Source organism: Sciurus vulgaris (genome assembly GCF_902686455.1).
Source record: "Sciurus vulgaris genome assembly, chromosome: 2".
NCBI classification, from domain to species: Eukaryota; Metazoa; Chordata; class Mammalia; order Rodentia; family Sciuridae; genus Sciurus; species Sciurus vulgaris.
Window position 1 is genome coordinate 45,691,226 of NC_136462.1, and position 12,460 is coordinate 45,703,685.

The window sequence follows — 12,460 nt, forward strand, 5'->3', positions numbered from 1 at the left end:
TGCCCTGTGGATGTGACTCTTTTAAACATGAACAAGAGGTTATCATATATATATAATGTTGAAAAGTCGCAAGTCTTGTATAAACTGAATTGGCATAATTTTGTTTTTCGGAAAACATAAAAATAAACACAACGATAATTTTCAAAGAGCTCAGTCAGGCAAAGGAGAGATCAGTGCAAATTAATGACAGCTCCAAGTACAGAAGGGTAAGTAAGCACCTGAGTATTGCTCTGGACTGTAGGTTTGTGTTCTGGTGTTGAAATTCCAGTGTTGAACTCTAATTTCCATTGTGATAACATTAGGATCTGGGCCTGTGGCAGGTGACCAGGCCGTGAGGATGAAGCTCTCATCAATGGGATTAGTGCCCTTCTTCTCTTCATCTGTTGGTCTTGTTCTCTCTTGCTACAAAGAAGTTTTCACTATGTGGAGCTATTTCACCAAGGGAAAAGACAGGAAGGACATTGGGTAAAAATGGCCATGCAAAGCACAAAAGGTTATAATAGAGAACTGGAGGTCATTTGGTCCCCAGAGCAAGAGGCAGTGAGGTAGGAGGGTGTATTTTGATGGAATCCTGGTGAAGGATCCTGATCATGGTGACACATGATCTGATTGGCATGTTTGACCGTTAGCTTTGGTGCCAGTATGGATTATGGAGTGGAGTGGGTATAGGCAGAGTCAGAAGAACTTGGCGAAGATGACCTAAGATCTGATGACCTGATGGGAAAAACAAACTGTGTAACCCAGGTGAAAGAAGAGTGGTCGTCAACCTTTGCTGCATGTTAAATAGTTGAACCTGGGAAGATTCTTCCTCTTTTTTTTAAAGTCCACTTCAGACATTAAAACTGACTGTAGTGGGGTTGGTGATTTTAAAAAGCTTGCCAGGTAATTCAAATGAACCCCTGGAGAAGGCTTGTGGTTGAGGAAAAGAAGACCGATTTTGGGAGAACTCTTGACTAGAGATTCTGTCCCCTCTCATCTTTGACAAGTCACCCTGAATTTCCCCCCTTCAATTCACAGTAGCCAGACTAATACCTGGCTTTCTCTAACATTTGTCACAAAGACTAAGACGAAAGTGACTGGAACAGACGGCATAAGCTAGGAGGAACTCACTGAATGGCAAGTTATACAAGTTTCTCAACTCTCAGTCTTCATGTTGCCCAAATCACAAGCATTTATATGACACTTGTTGTAATTGTCCAATATCCTCACAGGCAAAAATTGAGTATTTCCTATTACACACTTTCTAACACAGTCTAGTATATAATACATATTTAATGGATGAGTAGATGAGTTAATTTCCCAACACTTTAGCATGACTTCTGTAAATAAAACAAACGCTATATTTCTGATTGTATTCTGGAGGCAAAATATTTGTATAGTAAGTTAATTTCTGCTTAAAATGATTCTAGAGGGAAAAGGAGGCATTCACACTGACATATATTCTATGATGGTTGATATGATTGTACTATAAACAAAGCAGATTGAGGGAAATCTTTCATTAACAGAGACAAAGAAATGAAGAGATTTAAACCTGTCAATGTCATGGGGCTTATTGCTTTGATTTTCAGCTAGAATTGACAACTGAGGTATACGCCTATAACAAACTGCTTCTGTTCTAGATTTCCAGAGCATGAACACTAGATGAAATCAGGGAGAGGGACTGATAGTTGTGGTTTAGTTGCAGTCAACAGAACCTCAACTTCAATTAGCTTAAGCAAAGATGTGAATTCATTAGGTCATGTAGCCTGGAAATCAGGAACAACTGGATCCAGGACCTCAATGATGAGGCTTGTTTGTCTTTTCTTCCTTTCTTTCCTTCCTCCTTCCTTCCTTCCTTCCTTCCTTCCTTCCTTCCTTCCTTCCTTCCTTCCTTCTTTTCTTTTTTTGGGGATACTGGGGATTAAACCTAGAGGAGCTTACCACTGAACCCCCAAACCAGCCTTTTTTTTACATTTTATTTAGAGAAAACATCTCAATGAGTTGCTTAGGGCCTCATTGCTGAGGCTGGCTTTGAACTCACAATCCTCCTGCCTCAGCCTCCCAAGCTCCTGGGATTATAGGCATGTACCACCATGCCTGGCCTGTTTGTCGTTTGATTTTGTGCATTTCTTCTTCTTTTTGTCTATTGGTTTTATTCTCTCTTGCTGCAAAGAAGTTCTTACTATCTGGAGGAAAAGAGGGCTACTAACACCCTCAATTCCATAGTTTTTCAATGCATGATCCAAAAGGAAGAGAGGCTCTTTTAGTGCTCACATATCTGTTCCTGGGGAGGCTCCAGCTGGTCCAGCTTGTAACACCTACTTATCTCTCGGATCGGTCAGTACAGTCAGGGCTGCAGGGTACCACAATTGGCCAAACCGAGTCACACATACCGTGATTGAGAAATCCACTAAAAATCACTTGGAATAAACAAGGGGCAAAGGAAAGAGAAGTGTGTTCCCAGGAGGAGGGAGAAGAGAGAAATATCAAGTAGATCCAAACAGCAGTTCCAAGAGTCACTTAGAACATGCTTTGAATAAAGTCGGTGCCAGGGTTGACTGGCAGACAGTGAAGTTACTGATGTCACTGCATCCTTGCCTTCACGACCCAGACTGCATCTAGCTGGGCATTCAGTGGTCCTAAGTACCATCTTTCCAAAATTCAGAACAACTCAATCTGTCGATTGCTGCTTCTTGCTTCACACCTGCTCCCTGCAGCCTATGGTGAACATGTGGGTGAGGCCAGTTGCATCTGTCTGATGAATGCGGTGATTGGGGTCAACTGTAAAGAGGGGTCACTGAGCAGGTTTGTGTTCTTGTGGGTGTGTGTGGGAATGCCACTTCCTGGACCCATTGCAAAGATTCTGTCCCTTGGAGTAGAAGGCGTTCTGGATATGACAGTTTGCAAAGGGAGCAAGGTTCCCTGCCTGTGCATGGGCTAGTCTTGACCCAGAATGCTCTTCACTCGGGCAATAATTGTTTCTTGAGTTTCTACTGTAAGTCAGGCACACAGTGTGGGCTGTTACTACAATGGTGAGGAAAATAGACATCACTCTTGTCCTCATGGAGCTTACGGTTGATTGTAGAGGATTTTCATCAAATAATTTTGCAAATCTTTCTCAATTTTGTTGTTTCCACTTTTACTCCCCTGGCCTGCCCATTCACCTTTGGAGCCAATCTGATCTTTTAAAAATGTATCAAATCCTACCTTTACCTTGCTCGAATCCTTCAATGACTTTTTGTTTTCCTGAAAATAAAATCTGAGCATTTACTATGGCCCTCGAGGCCTTCCAGGCCCCAGGTCCAGTGGAACTCACTCCTGCTCTCTGCTCTGTACCCACAACGGCCCCTTCCCAAGCCTGGCACTTGCTCTTCCTTTAGCTTGACTAGCTCCTTGTTTTCCTTCTAGTCTCAACTCCAATGCCACCTCTTCAGAGAAGCCTTCCCTGACCAGCCGCATAAAGGAGCTTCCTACCCTCTTTCATCCGCAGCATTTCCTCCTGCACAGTACTGAGCACCATCTGCAATTGTTTGCTTCCTTAGTATTTGGTTCCTCCCTAAAGCATGAATGCAGGGACTGTGTCAGTCTTATTCAGGGTGTTATATCTGGTCTGAGCAATTGGTGAGCTTTCAGGACTATGGAGTGCACCCTTTCAAAACCAACTCCTTCATGAGACCAATTCTGCTGTAGGCAGAATTGATTTCCTTCTCCATGGTGCCCCGTCTGTAACTCACCTCACGTGCACGTCAGATATAGCACTTGCTAAGCTAGACTGCAATTGTGTCTCTCCACACCTGGCCTCTGCTAGCACACAGCAGTGGTACCTAAGACATAGCGGGGTCTCTGATGCTTACTGACAGAATGAAAGCAACCCCAACTAAAGAACAACCCATATTCACATGCTTGTGTGTTCACCAGGGAGGGGAGGGGCCAAGAACTGCAGAAAGGACCTCAATACCTTCAACTTTATTTGCCATACTGATGGGGGATGGGTGGGGTGAAGGAAAAGCTAGAGGTGCAGAAGATGAGAGGCAAGCAGACTTCCAAAGATAGCAAACTTAATTTTGAGCATTTCAGATTCAATTAATAGCCTCTGGTGTAAGTTAAAAGAGAGAAGACTGCTAGGGCAGAAGCCAAAGACAGGTACTTGAAGCATTTCTTTAAAGCTTTTCCTGTCCCTTGATGCATTGTCTTCTTGGGGAAGTATCAGTATTGTGTGTGTACAGGGCGAAAAGCATCATCTTCAAATTGTAATGAATCTCAAATGAAAACAAGCCCACAGTTGGCCAACGCTGCTTTAAAATTGCACATCAAGAACACTCCCGGTGACAAACACTTTCAAGGCAAACAAACCAAACAGAAATTAAAAAATCTCGGTGGGGTATAAATATGTAATTACACTCACACAGGGAGCATTTTATCAGGTAAACCATCCCACTTTGTTAATTGAAATGCTCCAGCACTGGGCTTTTTTGACAAAGCGTCTGAATATGTATGTGTGCGGTGTAGACACGCTGTCTCGCCGCGGCCCTTCCTAGCTGGGGTTAACTGCCTCAAAGCCATTTTTCCGTGCAGCTGGGAGGTCGGTTTTCTAAGCCTTTCTTTTGTTTGTTTGCTTCTGTTTCCATCAATCTGAATTCACCAGGATGCAAACAGGTTCGGAATTCTAAACATCTGTCCAAAACACAGCATTTTAAAAAATTAGGGCTAATACTTGACTTTCATATGTCTCCCTTGAAATATATAGATAAGCGCTTCTCTTTGGCACTTTATAAATATTAAGACAACTAAAAAGAGAGATGGTCCAAGAAAGCACATTGGTTTGGCTTGGTGGGAGAATGTACCAAGATCTACTTCAGACTCTGCCACCACTGTGATGTTTAGCCTAAGACCATCCAAAAATGGTCTGCTTTCTCATCGGAATGAAGGTTGGTCTGTGATTGCTAAAAATATATATCTTTGCTGCTGCAATACATGCTAGGATTCCCTATCTCACAGTACTGGATTTTCTCCAGGGTTTTTGAGCAGTCGGATTATTCATTCAAGGAAATCTTTACTAAGTATTGGGAAGATTGTTCAGATCTGGTTCTAGCTCCCTCCTCTGGTCTGGTCTGTGTCTGGGACTCTGGCCTTTCTTTAGATTCTCATGCAAAGCCAATGCTGTGCCACAGGCTCTAGAGTCACCACTGCATATTTCTTGGGTGACCTGTGAACATGTGCAGAGGTCATCTACAATGGGAGAGACACGCAGTGGTATGGGATTGTTGGAGTAGAAATCCAAGCCCCAACCAATGGCTCTCATAGTGTAGGCAGAACCCACTCTGGATTTTCCACTTCCTCAGACCTACTGTTTTAGTTTCCCAGGGCTACTGAGTAAATGACCACAAACTGGGAGACATGAAACATGAGAAACTCCTCTCAGTTGCAAATGCCAGAAATCCAAAATCAGGGTGGCAATGGTGCATTGTTTTCTTTGAAGGCTCCAGGAAAGATTGTGTTCTTTGTCTCTTCCAGCTTCTGGTGGGTCCAGGCATCCCTTGGCTCACAATTAGATAACTCTAACCTCTGTCCCAGTGGCCACATTGCTGCCTCCTCTTCTGTCTCTTTATGTTTTCTCCTCTTCTTTCTCCTATAAGAACACTTATCACTGGATTTAGGGCCCATCCTGGTAATTGAAGATGAGCTCATCTTGAGACTTTTACCTTAATTACATCTGTCAAGATCCATTTTCCAAATAAAGTAGATTTGCAAGTTCCAGGGATTTGGACATGGACAGATGTAGGGCCACCTTTCCACTCACTACACCCAATCCCTGTCCCAAGAGTTCTGTGTCTAATTAAGAAAATCATATGTAAATGATCATTTACCCCCAAATCACCTTAGTTTATAATTTACTCATGAGGAGCTTTTGGAAAGTGGTTGGAATCAGACATGAATGCATTTAGGGTTTAGTGAAGGTGAGAGGACATGACAGGTGCTAAGTCTGGTATTGGGCCCTCATGATCTCTGCTAGGCCCCATAGGTGACAGAGAGATGAATAAGAGATGGCTCTGCCCTTCAGTAATGCACAGTGCAATTGAACGAAAAGGCACAAGAACCAGAGATATGTTTAAAAAAAAAAAGAAAGAAAGAAAGATATATTTTTAATGGGGTAAGCTAGCAATTAGATGTCTCCCCAGTTTCTAAATATTTCTTCTGAAACACATTTGGAGATATGCTACTTTTTCCAGGGAGTGGGAGTGAGAAGGAACTAGAATGTGGCTTCACCTCTGAAGATGATGTGATCAGAACCCATCATAAGCAGGGTTCCCTGGGGAGCAGACTCTGCAATGGGGACGAGCTCCTGGGATCAATGACTGTGGAAGGGGAAGGGTCAAATTGGGCAGAGGGAGAGGTTGGGTTGTGGTACACTTCCCACACAAGTCTCAGGTGACCTACAAGGAGCTCTGGAGCATGCATGGTCTTTCTGTGTTGTCCCTAATTAGGACACAGCCTCTGGCCGCCACTGGATATGATGCTGCCCTATATGAAGAAACTCTCTGCAGCCAGGAGAATTCCCAAAGCGATTGACAGCAAGGAGCAGTGCGCCAACCACACTCCAACCTGCCGGGAGCAGAGATTCTTTGGTCCTGAAGTCGGACATGGGCCAGCACATCACAGCATCCAGTTCAGATCCTTGCTTAGACATCACCAAACTCCATATCATTGTTCTACAAGCTACAATTTTTGAAGATGACCCCCACACTAAAGGTTGAAGCTGTCTAGATAGGTTCTTCTCTCTGTTTACATTCAGAATTCATTAAATGAGAAAAGAGCAGGACCCTTGTTCAGTAGAACTCACTGTGACTAGCTGAAGGGTCTCAGGGGGAGAAGAGAGCTTGGTTCTTAAAACTTCTCATTGCACACGTCTGAGGCACAGCTTGTTCTGATGGGTGAGGAGATAGGTCGGTGCCTCCAAGCACCTCCACAGATGTCACTTTCTTTGTGTTATTTTCTGTCTCTAGGCAAATGAGCATATACATGGCAAGTTCCCTCCAACTGGAAAGATGGTAGGGAATTCAAGTCAGTAGTTCTGTCTTTGTGTCAGAGGTTAGTAGAAGGAACATGGGATTCGAGGTCAGGGGGACGCTCAGTAAATGTCCACCCCTTTCACCTACTACCTCTTATCCTTATTTTGTGGAAACAACTTTTCCTGCTTCTCCCAGTCTTCCGATAGAAGCCCTGAGGATTTGAAGTTTCTTGTTTCATATTTCGTAATAGATCAGGCTTCAGAGTCTGCACTGTCCGTATCCCAGCTCTGCCACTTATACACCAGTGGCTATGAGGAAATCACCCCACCCTTCATCTCGCAAAATGGTCGTAGTGACTGTCCTGTGGTAAAACACAACTGACACACATACACACGTATACACACATACATCTGTACAGGTGTATATATATAATATGTATCATACATATGCACACAGGCACTGATTATAATATATATTAGTGGAAGTTTAAGGCCAGCTTGGGAAAAACATAGTAAGAAACTGTCTCCAAAATAAATAAATAAATAAGAATAAAAAACGCCGATTGCAATGTGGTTTGCCGGGTACATTGATAAGGAAGTTTGGGAAGCACATGGGACAACTGTCGCTTCCCACAGGTAAGGGAGAATTTCTCAAGAACAAACTTTTGCCTATATAATGAAAATAAGCCATGAGAAAATCTGAACAGTAGATGAGGTAAAAACTCCTGCAATCTTCCATAGTCTCTGGTTTCCTGTTCTTGGCCTTTCTTTCTCAGCTTCGAATTACTTGTACCTGACTTCGGCTCATTTGACAAATATTCAACCAATGACAGCTGTGTGCCAGGTGCTACGCTCCACTAGGAGCAGGGACAGAGCAGTGAGACAGGAGCAGTTTTCTGCCCTGGTGTAGCTATTCCAGCCTCGAGATCAGGCCCAAATTGGGTGAAGCATAGGATACTGTGTGAGCTTTAAGCATTTCACAAATAGTAAATCATTTAATTCTCATAGTAGTTCTATGTGATAAGTATTACTTATTGCATAAGTAATAAGTAAATTATAGATAAGAAAACTGAGGCACAGAGAGGTCAGGTAACTTGCTCAAGGTACAGAGCTAGCTTGAATCTGGACTCTGCACTCATGTAACTTTGGTCAAGTTCCTCAATCTTTACAATGACCTTATAAGGTAGAGGCTATTATTATTGATCCACATTTTATAGCTAAGAAACTTACGGCACAGAGAGATTAAGTTAATTAGCCCATCTAGAACACTTATCAGGGCAACTAGTGATGACTACTATTGCTATCATTATTGGGACAACAAAAGGAGAGGGAGGGGTTCCAGAAACTTGGAGATGAGCAAATTTCATTCCAAGTTTTATAATCATGATTCTACCAACTGTATTCTGATGAACTGACATAGGTACTGGGTAAGATTTTATTATTTTATTATAGTTGCTTGAAAGAATTATTTGTGAGTCATTAAAAAGATAGTGCTGAACACTTGCGTTCACAAAGAGCAAGTCTCTCCTCTCTTTCTTTCTCACATAACATTAGGTATGTTACGTAGACATGGTTTAACACTAGCATAGAAAGAGGAAAGAAATAGGAATTTTGATTGACAGCAGGCACAATGATTAGTCTGCTTGGGACTGCTGTTAGAAGAAAAAAATCTCAGACTGCGTGACTTAAACAAGACATTTATTTTCTCATAGTTCTAGAAGTCCATGACCCAGGTGTTGGCATGGTAGTTGGCAGTATTTCTGCTAATATAATCCCATCTCAATTTCTGGCTTCTGCTGAGATGACTGATTAAATCTGTAGTTCACACCCATACTAATCTTTTTATCAAATTGTTGTTAGCCACATCCTTAATATTTTCTTCAGAACACTTTGCTTCACTTTTTTTTTTTTTTTTTTTTGGTAGCATGGCCAGGTCAAGAATTTTTCAAATCTTCACATTGTATTTTCTTTCTCTTAATAATTCCTTCACTTTATATCTCTTATCTTGCATTTTATTATAATCAGTAAGGAGAAACCAAGCTGCTCTTTAAACACTGCACGAACATCTCCTTAGTTAAATAATAAGTTCTCCCCTTCAACAAAACAGTAGAACACAATGTTCTTTTCCGATTTATACCAAAAGTGACTTTTCCTCCAGGTCCTGATAACCTTCTGTTTCTGTCTGAGACCACAGTGGTCTTGAACATCCATATTTCTGCTCACATCCTGTTCCTGATAATTAAGCATTCTCCAAGAAAGCAGAAACATTTCCCCTAGCTCTCCTTTCTGAGACCTCACCAGAATCTCCTGGAACGTCTGCATTTCTATGAACAACTTGCCTTCTCCTATCACGCACCTGAAAACTCTTCTGGCCTACACCTATGATCCAGTTCCAAAGCCACTTCCACATTGTTATTTGTTACAGCAGTCCCTCCACTTCACAGTGCCACCGTCTATATTAGTCTGATAGGGGCTAGAAGTCCATGATCAAGGTGCCAGAAGATTTTGTTTCTGCTGATGGCTCCCTTCGTGACTTGCAGATGGCCACCTTCTTGCTGAGTCTTCTAAGTGCATGTGGAGAAAGAGAAAGTTCTGGTCTCCTTTTCTCCCTTTGCAAGACACAAATCCTATTGATTAGGGTCCTGCCCTTATTTAACTTTAATTACCTCTGCTAGGCCCTATCTCCAAATCAGTCACACTGGGTGTTAGGCCTTCAATATATGAATTTGGAGATGAACACAGTACAGCTCCTAACACACAACATTTTCTATCAGAGTGACATTGATGCAAAACATCAATTCACAATTAAGGCTTTGATACAATACATTAGTATAAGGATGATGCCCCAGATATTAAACTTTGTCCCACTTGGTTATGGGTGCCTCACTGTAAGGGAATAAAAACATTTATTGAGAGTATATGTATGTGAGTAGGAAAGGTATGGTTTGAACCCAAAAGAATCATGGGAATAGGGGGTCTTGAAAAGAGAAACTATGAGGAGAAGATGAAGGTGTTATGGATGATTGTCCTGGGAAATGGGGATTGCAATAGGCTCATTCACTATGATCTCAGAAGATAATGCAATTTTGGTAGAAATTACAGTGTTAAATATATACATATCTTTATAAAACTATATATAATACATATATATTATACATATAACCACATATGAGTGCTATATATAGTTTGGTAGAAATTACAGTTTTATACATATATATAAAACTACATATATGCTATACATATAACCACTATATAATAACTGTAATGTGTATATTACATATATGTATATTACATATATATAACTATGTGGGTGTATTGTGGTTTTGTGTATGTATAATATATGTTATATACACAAACATATTCTCTAAAAGTTAAAAAAAACTCTCCAAAATAGAACAGGTGATTTTAGGGGATGTGTCGTGCTGTTTACTCTTGGAGGTCTTGGAAAGCAGAAATTCTTGTTGGGGAGACAATAAAGTGGAACCAGACACTGAATGGATTGGAACAGAGTGTGGGATTAATCATTTCTGTTCTTCCAAGTTTTGTGACGTTTTCTGTAATCATAGAAAGAATTTTAAGCAACCAAGTTTGGGTTCATGGAATTCTTTTTTACTGGTGCGTAAAAAAGTGGCAGAGTGGCAGGTTCTGCGGTGTCATATTCATATATGCATACAAATATGATCGATTTCACTCCCAATACCTCCCGCACACTCTCCTCCTCCCTCCCTGGATCCCTTTCCTCTGCCCAAATGGTCTCCCTCCCTGTTTCATGCTGTCCTGCCTTCCCTTTTCTCCCTCTAGTTTTCACATATGTGAGAAAACATGATGCTTTTCTCTGAGTCTGACTTATTTTGCTCGGTTATGTTCTCAAATTCTATCCATTTTCCTGCACATGGCATGATTTCATTCTTCTTTATGACTGGAAAAAAAACCCTCCATTTTGTAAATAGGCCACATTTTCTTTATCCATTTATCTGTTGACAAACACCTGGCTAATAAAATTCTGAATGCTTTAACTTTGGGGCAACAGAATAGTTGATGAAATTTATCTGACCCATAATTGTTGCTAATCGGCTTCTAAATATTCTCCTATGTGAAAATGCAGTCAATCCAGTAAGAATCTATTTGAATTAAGCTATTAGAATTTAAAAACCCATGAGAGCCATTTCTATTTATGACAGCTGGAAACTATCTCCCAAGTATGCCCTTGTAATTACATTTAGAGTTGCTTATCTAGGGCACATCAAAGAATTAGGTGCAAGTGGTCATTGCACTAATGAAATGCTTATCTTCCTCTGTTCGTCATGCTGAAGAGCTTTTAGAAATGTCTAATATTTGGATTCTTCTGCTGCTATTAATTAATTGAATGGGCATCAGGGCTCCCAAGCTCTGGTAAATGAAAAAGAGAAACCTAGATTAATTCTGTGTCTATATAAGTATGTTTGAAAGCAAAAAGCAAAAAACCAAAAAAGCAAATTTTTAATGTAGTCACAATAGTCATAAATAGATAGTTAGGTTGGGATACATTAAAAAAAAAAAAATGGCGCTCCTTTCTCCAAAAACAAAAAAACAGAGAATTTGTTTGTTGAGATTTTGTTTTCTTGAGGAACCTGAAACTAACTTTGAAACATTGCCCTTGTAATAATCTGTGGCATACGATTATTAGTTCTCTGGATGGCTTGCACTCCATGTTTGAATTTTGAACATGTTTGGGCCTGACAGCTCTTACCTGAAATCTCTTTGAGAGATCAAAAAAAACAAAAACAAACAAACAAAAAAATATACCACCTTTGGTTGCTTCAACCATTCCATACACCCAAATGTTTTTGGCAAATAAGCTCGATGGGTAAAAGCTGAAATTCTCCAAGAGCTCCTGGGCTGGGAAAATTTGCCAAAGCTTTCTTTATTCTTAGTATCAAAACAAACATTGACTTTAGTAAAAAGACCACAGCAAGCTTTTCCAATTGAAGAACACGGGCAAATGAAACAAAATTCTCAATGGAAATGGAAGGTGATTGGACCACTAACAGACACTCAGATGGTCAGAAAAATATCAGCTATTCAGAGGAACTTGGGACTTTGCATGGCTTTTCAGTGTTCCTCAATCTTGGGGCCAACTTTTGCTTTTCTTAGCTCTGCATTATTATAAGTCTAAAATTTCCATCTCTCTTTCTTAACCTGTACTTCAAGTCTCCTCTCCCTGCCCATCAGTCTATTTCTTTATCTAAAAGAAAGCTTCAGACGACTAGTCTAGGAAAACACTCTGCATGAATTGCTCTGCATGGGTGCTAATTATTTCAAGTCATTTTTTTGTTGTTGTTGATATTTTTTTTACCTACTGAGTGATCTCCACTTCCCATGCAAGCTGCCACAGGCTGACTTTTGCTTAGAACCCAAACATGTGTTGATTCCCCCGTGACATGAAGACTTAGTGGCAGGGCACATTTGTACGTTTAGTGTTACAACTGCATT